Below are 12,199 nucleotides of genomic sequence, written 5' to 3'. Positions count from 1 at the left end.
TGTCATGAATCGTGTAGAAAAATATGTTTATAATAATAATATAAAGGGTTGCATAACACTGCTGATGACAATATAAACATAATCGGCTCCACTGAATACGACGTCATGTTGCCGGTAACCAGATTCATACATGACGCATTTATTATAGTCACTGGTCGGTCGTAGGTCAGCTTTGATATTGTTCCATTATAAAAATGCATCGTCCATGAATTTATTAATTACTATCTAACGACAGGTTAGCATCATTAAAGAGAATCACCAATACTATTTATTAAATTCAATTTAAAAAAATCCAAAATGGCGATTTGACTTAGTATTGGTAAGCCTAAAACAATAAACATTTTGGCAAACATAGCGTTTCATATGTAGGCTCCTGTGGCCGTATTCACCAATCTCACTTAGGCTAAGGGAAATACTTACCCTTAAAATTTAAGAATTCCCTTAACAAAGGGAAACACTTAAGGGGTATTCACAAATGAGTTAAGGGATTCACTTACCTAAGGAAAACACTTAATTTAAGGGTAAAACTTAAGGGTAAAAATAGTCATAAATATTCATGAGTTGTCCCATTGTCCAATCACAGAGGATTTAATTCCCCTATGGTCCAATCACTTTCCTCTCTAAAACTAATTTGCATATTTAAAAAAAGAGTAAGGAGATTGGGGAAGGGGGACGGGGAGAAAGTGTGTGGACGTGACGATGATCAATAAAAAGAAAATGGCAGTCAAAACAAAAACAAGTAAATGAATAGACCTAGACTAATTTGTATGAGGATCAAGGAAAATAGGTCTAGCCTAGATGCTACTAACAAACCAACATTCTGTGCAGGCTTAAACCTGTCTGTGTTGAGGAATATGCATCCTAGGCTGGTTACTTGGCAGACCAACAGGGGGGCCTAGCATCTCTACCTAGCCTACTAGACTGGGGGATAATTTCTATTACAACGAAATGAGAAGCCATCTTCCACGAAAATAATGGCAGTCAAAATAAAAAAAAAAAAATATAGGCCTAGACTAATTTGTATGGTGAGGATCAGCAAAAAAGGTCTAGATGCTACTCAAATCAAACCAAACATGAATTCCTAGGCTAGGCTGGTTACTGGGCACACCAACCTAGCATCTCTACCTAGCCTAGACTGGGGCTGTCTACAAGTAGGCATAGTACTCGCACATACAGAATCGTCAGCACAACCAAGGTACTGAATAGTTAAGGGAACTTTTAAGGGACCTCTGAGGTCCCTTAAAAGTTAAGGGGAAAATAGACCAAGTTAAGGGTTTCCCTTAACCTTAAACCCTTTGTGAATACCACTTAAGTGAAACCCTTAATATTTTCTTGATTTAAGGGAAATTCTTAGGATTTAAGGGAAATATCTCACTTAAGTGTGATTGGTGAATACGGCCACTGGAATCTAGTTTACAGACAAAACGTTAAACATCAACTATTAACAACATTAACAAGGCAAATGGATTCTTAATTCTCTTTTCTTTATTCTTCCAAAGGTAGCCCTACAGTACAAATAACAAAACAGATACGACATAATATGTATTGTTATTGAAATTGATGAATGAACATAACAGCAAACTATTCTTTAAGATGGCTATAGTGATCGGTATCCGTAGTAGATTTTACACACAAATAACAATAATTGTTCATTAATTCTTCTTCGCCCGCAAAACAACTGCATCATGTCGAAAGTATTTATTTCCTTGATTGGTGACGGGAAAGTTCTTGAAGCACCATTCAGTAGCATCTTGAAGAATTTCGGATCGATATTGCTCAGGTACATACTCGATTTGATCAACGAGTGAACATACATATCCTGAAATATAAAACAATTATACTGTACCTTGAAATTAGCATGGGACGGAAAATATTCAAGGAGTTTTTTAAGGCACGGGTAATATTTCACTTTTCAAGAGTTAATCCGATCGTTTAATTTAGCGAACGTATTTTTTTTTATTCAGGTATATAAAAAAACATTATAAAAAGCAGAACAAGTCTGAAATTATTGTAAAAGATAAAGATAACATTTTATCGAACAAACGCTTTTGTATCAGCGGCACACGTTTAAAAGGCAATGTAAAAACAAAAAGAAAAGTATCAAAAATAACATTTAAGTCTTAAATAAGAAGCGAATTATACAAGTATATTTTATATGCTAATTTTTAGTAATTGCGCCATGCTACACAGGGCATGCATACTCAAGAATAGGTCTTATATTATAACAGAACACCTTGATCAGGTCATCCACAGACGCGCCAGACCTCCTCATAACAAATAAAGCAAAAACTATATCTGTGACATGCATGTCCCATTTCATATTATCCTGAATAGTAACCCCTAACAATTTGAGGTTGCCAACACATTCAAGAATTGTATCGTTGAGGGTGAATGGCTGGAAATCACTGGCATTACGCAAAAAATTAATTGTCATAACATGGCATTTAGACGGTTTAGGCAACATATTATTAGCTTTACACCAGTCATCCAAATCATCAAGGGAGTAAATAAGGATTATCGTTTTTTTTACAATTTCCCCTAGAGTGAGATCATCCACATACTTCCATCTTCTGCAGCTTCCCAGACTGACATCATTAATTAGGACCAGAAATAAAACTGGGCCCAATTTAGTGCCCTGGGGCACGCCGCAGGTGATCTTTCTTGTACCTGAGATGGTCTTACCCACTCTGGTATTAATGCCTCTATTAGTAAGGAAGCTGCAGATAATGGGTATTATGGATGATCTCACTCCAATATCTATTAATTTGTTAACAATTATAGTATGATCAACACGATCAAAAGCTTTAGTAAAATCTACCGCGCACAAGTTAACATAACAATGTTTACCATTAGTATCCTTCAAAACAGAATCAATTAAACTAATTAGGTAATGGGTGGTGGATGCACCCTTGCGGCTTCCGAATTGTCGACTATCAAGCTTAACGCTAATGTACGGTGGCTGATTTCTACGGTGGCTGATTTCCGCCAAAGAAAAAAAAAATGTTTTCTTTGGCGGAAATCAGCCACCGTAGATTTCCGACAAAGAAAAAAATTATTTTATAATAATACGGCGTTATAACGCCCTAATTAGGGCGTTATAACGCCGTATTAGGGCGTTATAACGCCCTAATTATACAATCCGTTCACACGTACATGCACATGCGTAGTACATCAACAAACCCAGAGCCATAAAGAGTTGCGACTTTGAATGAATTGAATCAATTTGTTTAAAGGTTTTTGTTAAAATAATAATAACAATATTTTGATGATTTTAAACAAAACAAGGCCGACAGCCATAAGTCGCGTGCTAAAACGCATAGTGATACCGGACCGACAGACAGACCGACAGACCGACCGACCGACATAGTGAACTATAGAGTCGCGTCCACGCGACTAAAAATAGCTTTAATCCATTTAATTTAACGGCTCTGGCTGTGCGCTCCATACATGCTCTACGAGTTTATGTTGTACAGCGATTCTCTATAGTAATGCATTGTTTTTACATTTTGTTGTTTAAAATCATCTTCGCAGTAACTTGTTGATTGTTGATTGATTGATTCTTTTATTTTTCACACAACGTTTATAAAAAAATATCAAAAAAGAAAAGAAAATAAAGTACAATCAAGTTTGAAAAACAGGATAACCACAAGCAAGCAAAGCTTTTATCTGTGGTACCCTAACTTAAAATATAAATTTACAAATATATTACAAAAATGTTTTCATGTAGTAAATAAATTATTAAGGAAAATACAAAGTACTATAATATAATAATATATATATACATCACAGTCACAGAATATATACGAAAATGTAATTAATTAATTTGAAACGATAAAGATACAAGATGATGAATATGTATGGCAAGCCTCAGCTGTCTGAAGTATTCAAAATATTATATTATTATATCATTTTTTTATTATATTATATATTGTATTGTAATGAATTATACGTTTTGCATTATATTACTTGGTTTTAGCATTATATTACTTGGTTTTAGCATTATATTATATCTATTTCTAATATATTATGTGAAAAATGTAACAAATTATTGACTTTTTGTATTATATTATTCGGTTTTGGCATTATATTATGAACATTTACTATTATATTATTAATAAAATACATTATATTATAATATAATTGTATTATATTAAACGCATTTACCTTACTTTATAACATACAACATTATTATATTATACGGATTCGTTAGTTATATTATTATTTTGTATGATGTTTATTATACGTCACGACTTATTTCAGTTCTTCTAACTCTTTCTCTCCCTCCCCCTGCTCACTAACAATCAGCGGCAGAATCTGAATTGTGTGACTGTTGAAGAATAACTAATTATCTTTACTACGTACTAGGCCTAGGCCTACTAGGGGATCTAGCCTAGACGTAGCTAGTTAGACAAGACAGCTACAACTAATACTACAATACAATAATACTACTACAATAACTAATACTGCTACTACCTAGGCCTAGCTAGTAGAGTACTAGGTAGCTACTACTAGGCTCTAGGGCGTATGTATGATGTTAACTACTAGGCCTAGGCCTACTAGTACTAGGCTAGGCCTAGACTTAAGTTGTAGTAGGCTAGGGCCGGGCCTGCTGCCTTAGGCTAGGCTACTACTACTACTAGGCAGTCAGCCCATGATGGGTACGAGTAAGCCAAAATTTTGGATAAGTAAACCAAAATTTGGGTACGAGCGAGTTGGCATGGGTACGGGTTGACCTGTATCCTTCTAGCTAATTGTACTAGGCCTAGGCCTCAAGGAAGTCTACGCTACCCAGTCCGGCTACAATATGGTTTATTTTGTTTTATAGCTTTATTGATAGCTGGGTTCAAATCTGGGTTGGGATGGCTTTTTCTCATTCAAAAACAGATTTCCTTATCATAATAAAATAATATATGAATTTATTTGTAATATTGTAATGTATAATATAATATTTCTTTTCGATCATACAATGATAATTTTAAAATTAATTAAATCCTAAGAAGTCATACTACTGATTCAAAATAGTGACTGACTTACACCCTGTGGTCAAGACTTGCTCTTATGCTTATTTCCTCCAACATACAGAGTACATAGGACTATTTTTATTCATAACTGTTGAATTGCATCCCAATACACAGTACCTATTGGTATTACAATATAACTAAAAATACAAAGGCAACTAACACAGATAGTTCCATATATACAGTACTCTCTTATAAATAGATGTATCTCTCCAATCTACTCCCAACTACCTAATCTAATAATAGTACTATTAGCATACTACTATACACTTTGTAGACAAGAAGTAAGTTGTATACACCTAGAGGACTTATGGTAGTACAGTCGAATGCCCTCTCACTGGCCCGGTCAACATAATCTATACCTAGATTATTGCAGTAATTAAAGTACATTATTACAGAGATTTTTTTGTTGTTGCAGAAATCAAAGTTATGTGTATAGAAAGCAGTACTCGTATTAAAAACTAAGCAGGTTGTACTCTTGAACGCAAACTGGCAGGATATTTTGAATATTTTTTATTGTTGAAATGAATGGAATCCTAACTTCATTTTCTACGAACTGGAGACGAAGACATATTATGACCCTTTTATTTAAATTTATTTGAATAGACCTCCATGTAAATTCATTAAAGGCTACATGATTGTTTTATATTTTAATATGTGATACTAATAGTAGAAAATTATTGTGTATAATGAGGACTAAGAATCTGATATTCACTTGCATTCTCATCGTTTTAAAATTTTATTTATAATGCTGGTAATGAGTTTAAAATTTAATTATATTGACTAGTTTTGATAATAATTATGTCCTTATAAATTCATTTACATTTCTTTTGTGTAATATAGTTCATATATTATGTATTAAATAAATTGGTAAGGCCCTGTACTGTTATTATTTAAGGAAAGTTTATATACACTTATTTTATGCCTACCAATATTAGTATAATTGTTTATATAAATATTTTGTCTAATTGCCTTGATTTTTTGTATAGGCCAATGGCATCAATGTTTTTCTCAAAGCAAATTAGCCTAATAATGCCACATTTAGACACATGATTCATTGATTTCTGATATTCTGTACTTGTGTATGCATTACTAAAATAACCTAGTAGTTAATATATTTCATTTGTAATGTATGTATAAACATTCATTTTTTTTTCACATTTTTAAATTTAAACATTATTACAATACCTACCTTTCTGATATTGTTACTATTGTATGATATTTTTTTAGGCAGATTGTTTTCAATAAAAAAAAATTTTAACAAACAATTATTTTGACTTATACTGTACTATGTTAGTTCAGGAGATGAAGTGTGTGTGGGCAGAATCTGGTGTGAGGTGTATATTTGTCACTTTAAGACCTAAATTAGATGTTTTCTGAAGAAAAGAAGTAAAAGGATACGCTTTCAAACAACTCCAAGAAGATTCACACAAAAATAATTACTTTCCAATAAAATAGTATAACAGTGTATATTACAGTACATTGAATAAACTCGAGCGGAAAAATAACGCACATAAAAAAACATTCATTTTCTTGTCGAAAGGTGCCCTCTCTAGTTTTCTATTAATTTATTAATAATTATTATTAATTAATGAGTAATATGAACATATTTTTAACATTCAATGCTGGAAACTGGTTCTACTCCTAACAAAGTTTCATACCTCCAAATTTCATCAACGTATTCAAAGCACTTAAATAAATATCATTTAACATTACAAATCCAGGTTTTGATAGAATTTTGCTTAAAAACATATACAAAAAACATCGATAAAAAATACTTTTCGTATTCAAAAACATTTGATACTTGGTATAAATGTTCAATATAGGTTGCTCCATCCATATTGCAAAAAAAAAATAACTATCAAGCCATATCACTGATTTTTTAAATTTACGTTTTTACAAAATGTACACTTATGAAAGACTATACAATTCCAACTCATTTTTTTCAAGCTAATAACTATTTTGAAAAAACAACCGAAAAAAAACGTTCATGAAAGCAATTTTGTTTCTGTGAATAGAGCAACCTATAGTGAACATTTATACCAAGTATCATCTGTTTTTGAATACGAAAAGTATTTTTTATCGATGTTTTTTGTATATGTTTTTAAGCAAAATTCTATCCAAAACCCGAATTTTTTATGTTAAATGTGATATTTAATATTGAAGTGCTTTGAATACGTTGATGAAATTTGGAAGTATGCAACTTTGTTAGGAGTAAAACCAGTTTCCAGCATTGAATGTTAAAAATATGTTCATATTACTCATTAATTAATAATAATTATTAATAAATTAATAGAAAACTATAGAGGGCACTTTTCGACAAGAATATGAGTGTTTTTTTATGTGCGTTATTTTTCCGCTCGAGTTTATTCAATGTACTGTAATATACACTGTTATACTATTTTATTGGAAAGTAATTATTTTTGTGTGAATCTTCTTGGAATTGTTTGAAAGCGTATCCTCTTACTTCTTTTCTTCAGAAAACATCTAATTTAGGTCTTAAAGTGACAAATATACACCTCACACCACCAACCTCCAACACACCAGATGCCCACACACATTTCATATCCTGAACTAACATAGTACAGTATAAGTCAAATTAATTGTTTTAATTTTTTTTTATTGCTGCCTCAAAATATATTATTCAATAGTAACAATATCAGAAAGGTAGGTATTGTAATAATTTTTAAATTTAAAAATGTGAAAAAAAACTTAATGTTTATACATACATTACAAATGAAATATATTAACTACTTGGTTATTTTAGTAATGCATACTCAAGTACAGAATATCAGAAATCAATGAATCATGTGTTTAAATGTGGCATTATTAGGCTAATTTGCGTTGAGAAAAACATTGATGCCATTGGCCTATACAAAAAATCAAGGCAATTAGACAAAATATTTATATAAACAATTAATACTAAGTAGGCATAAAATAAGTGTATATAAACTTTCCTTAAATAATAACAGTATAGGGCCTTACCAATTTATTCAATACATAATATATGAACTATATTACACAAAAGAAATAATGATTATCAAAACTAGTCAATATAATTAAATTTTAAACTCATTACCAGCATTATAAATAAAATTTTTAAAAGATGAGAATGCAAGTGAATATCAGATTCTTAGTCCTCATTATACACAATGATTTTCTACTATCACATATTAAAATATAAAACAAACATATAGCCTTTAATGAATTTACATGAAGGTCTATTCAAATAAATTTAAATAAAAGGGTCATAATATGTCTTCGTCTCCAGTTGTTGCAAAGAAGTTAGGATTCCATTTATTTCAACAATAAAAAATATTCAAAATATCCTGCCAGTTTGCGTTCAAGAGTACAACCTGCTTAGTTTTTAATACGAGTACTGCTTTCTATACACATAACTTTGATTTCTGCAAAAAAAAAAAAAAAAATCTCTGTAATAATGTACTTTAATTACTGTAATAATCTAGGTATAGATTATGTTGACCGGGCCAGTGAGAGGGCATTCGACTGTACTACCATAAGTCCTCTAGGTGTATACAACTTACTTCTTGTCTACAAAGTGTATAGTAGTATGCTAATAGTACTATTATTAGATTAGGTAGATTGGAGAGATACATCTATTTATAAGAGAGTACTGTATATATGGAACTATCTGTGTTAGCCGCCTTTGTATTTTTAGATATAATACCAATAGGTACTATGTATTGTATGATAAAAAAGAAATATTATAATATCTATCTTTCTCCTTTATATAAATATATTATTTTATCCAAGGGGTTGCAAACACAAGTGTTCACATGTCTTGTTATGTATTGCACCTTTGTCCTGTCTTTATGTTGTCCGTAATGTCACTGCACTAACGGGTGACCGGTAAACGAGCTTCGCTCTTATGGTTATCCATCCATATAAGTTGTTCATCTCTTATGTTCAGAAATTGAAATGGTAAATAAACTGAAACTGAAACTGTGCTTATGTGGTCCAGGTTGACGAGCCAGGAATGATGGTAGTGCCAGTATACCGTGTAGTTTAGCCTCAAGGCAATACCATGTAGCTGGAGTAGCTTGGACAAATACAGTATGATAAATTTGTGCTGTGAAAGACAAAATTGTAGAATTATAAAGAAAATATTGTAAAATATAACAAGGAAATTATACTATAGTATAATTAAGGGGTAACCGTATAATATATAATTAATAATAATAAATGCAATGGCAATTAGGGCCTAGGTACTATTACAAATAAATTCATATATTATTTTATTATGATAAGGAACTCTGTTTTAGAATGAGAAAAAGCCGTCCCAACCCAGATTTGAACCCAGCTATCAATAAAGCTATAAAACAAAATAGACCATATTGTAGCCGGACTGGGTAGCGTAGACTTACTTGAGGCCTAGGCCTAGTACGATTAGCTAGAAAGAAGGATACAGGTCAACCCGTACCCATGCCAACTCGCTCGTACCCAAATTTTGGTTTACTTATATCCAAAATGTTGGCTTACTCGTAACCGTCATGGGCTGGCTGCCTAGTAGTAGTAGTAGTAGTAGTAGTAGCCTAGCCTAGCCTAAGGCAGCAGGCCCGGCCCTAGCCTACTACAACTTAAGTCTAGGCCTAGCCTAGGCTAGTACTAGTAGGCCTAGGCCTAGTAGTTAACATCATACATACGCCCTAACCCCCCTAGAGCCTAGTAGTAGCTAACCTACCTAGTACTCTACTAGCTAGGCCTAAGTATTAGCAGTAGTAGTTATTGCATTAGTAGTATTATTGTATTGTAGTATTAGTTGTAGCTGTCCGGTGGTCCTTGGTCACTTGTCTAACTAGCTACGTCTAGGCTAGATCCCCTAGTAGGCCTAGGCTAGGCCTAGTACGTAGTATAGTTATTCTTCAACAGTCACACAATTCAGATTCTGCCGCTGATTGCTAGTGAACAGGGGGAGGGAGAGAAAGAGTTAGAAGAACTGAAATGAGCCGTGACGTATAATAAACATCATACAAAATAATAATATAACTAACGAATCCGTATAATATAATAATGTTGTATGTTATAAAGTAAGGTAAATGGGTTTAATATAATACAATTATATTATAATATAATGTATTTTATTAATAATATAATAGTAAATGTTCATAATATAATGCCAAAACCGAATAATATAATACAAAAAGTCAATAATTTGTTACATTTTTCACATAATATATTAGAAATAGATATAATATAATGCTAAAACCAAGTAATATAATGCAAAACGTATAATTCATTACAATACAATATATAATATAATAAAAAAATGATATAATAATATAATATTTTGAATACTTCAGACAGCTGAGGCTTGCCATAAATATGTGATATATGTCTAAGTTTTTTTTACAAATGTTTTCACAAAGATATATTGTTTCTTTATAACTATTAATGCATTTATTTAGTAATAGTTTTTTAAATATTAATATATATTTTACTCTCTCTTTTCTAATAAGTTGATTCCATAGCTTAGGTACTCTGTATGCTATACTTTGCTGGCCCTAATTAGGGCGTTATAACGCCGTATTATTATAAAGTAATTTTTTTCTTTGGCGGAAATCAGCCACCGTACTAATGTCCTCTATGATCCAAATAACTAAAAAAGTCTCAAAAGTTCTTGCTAATAAGGGTGTAAGTGAAATAGGACGTAAATCATTACAAGCAGTAGCTCCTTTGATTTTAGGGACAGGTACTACTGTCGCATGCTTCCACTTATCAGGGAAGGTACCGGCTTTTAGGGCGCAGTTAAACACATTGGTTATAGGGGGCGCTAGTTCAAAAGCACATTCTCTTAGAAGTTTAGCAGGCAGGTCTTCTGGATGTCCTGCCTTTTTGGGTTTTATTGATTGTAGCAATCTCTGGACCTGCCCAGGATAGATTTCAGGAAGCGGCTGCGAGGATGGAAGATATGCAGGCAAGTTGTTCTGGTCCAGAGCAGGTAATTGGTAACAGACATCCGCAAAGTGCTGATTAATTGATTCAGCAGTTCTCTTCATTAAGACATGGAATGCTAAATGAATGCTTTTGCTTAAAATTACAAAGTTTTCCAACATTCTTGTGCCATTTGGAGGAGTCCGAATTGTGAAGGCCAGAAATCGCGTCTTGGTAGTAAGATTTTTTCGCGTCCATAATCGCTTTTTGTACACCATTTCGAAGTTTTTTCCACTTGTTAGATTTTCCAAATTTAACATAAGCTTTTTGACGTTGCTTTATGAGTTGTCTCACTCTTTTTCGTAAGCCATGGGCGATCAGTACTCATTTTCAACAACTCAGTCGGGAAATTACTATGGTAGGCATTTTGTAGAGTAGTAGCTAGCTCCGCGGTTTTATCATTATTTTGTATCCATAAGGTCGTAGACATTATTCCATTCATGATCAACTAACCATTGGTCAAATTGCCTCATGGATGAGTCCTTCATAGGTCTAATCTTTACCACGACACGATCATTTTTAGGTAAACAAGTTATAGGCTTCATTAACACCGAGACGTGATCACTGCAATTAATGGGTGCTTTCCGTACTATATCATCATATAATTCAGGGTAATTCATAAAAATGTTGTCAAGTGTAGAATCTTTCCGCGTATGAAAATTAACAACTTGAGGTAGGCCAAGATTGTCACAAAGTTTATTAGTATTAAGGTCGTTGAAGTCACCTAGAATTATAATTGGAACTTCATGGTTGGCACTGCGTATCCTATCGACTGTTTCAATCACATGCGATACAAGTTGTTCAGCTCCAGCCGCTGCGGGTGGATAATATATCGCACCGACATATAAAACTTTATATATATAAACTATATTTATAAACTATGACTAATGACCACGACCTCGGTGCAGATTGTTACGTTTTGTCGATTATAAGTTATAATGATAAAATAATTTAAGGTATATTTAAGAACAAATTTGAGAACGTTTTAACTTTTTCCTTTATATGCTGGTTTTTTAGTCTTATGGTCAAAGAGAGAAACTCACTACAAAGAATTGTTACTTTAGTTCTAAATTAATAGGTTGTCAACTTCGTAGCTTATCTTCTTTCTGTGACATGCAAACTCTAGAAAAAAGGTAGAGCTATTCTAAAAAATATTAACCAGCCTTGTTCAGTGATTTCGAGCTCATGCCTCATGGGCGTCGCTTTCGATGCCCAGCATGTAGAACAAA

This window comes from Antedon bifida, chromosome 7, assembly GCF_963402885.1.
Source record: "Antedon bifida chromosome 7, ecAntBifi1.1, whole genome shotgun sequence".
NCBI classification, from domain to species: Eukaryota; Metazoa; Echinodermata; class Crinoidea; order Comatulida; family Antedonidae; genus Antedon; species Antedon bifida.
This window is presented reverse-complemented; position numbering follows the sequence as displayed.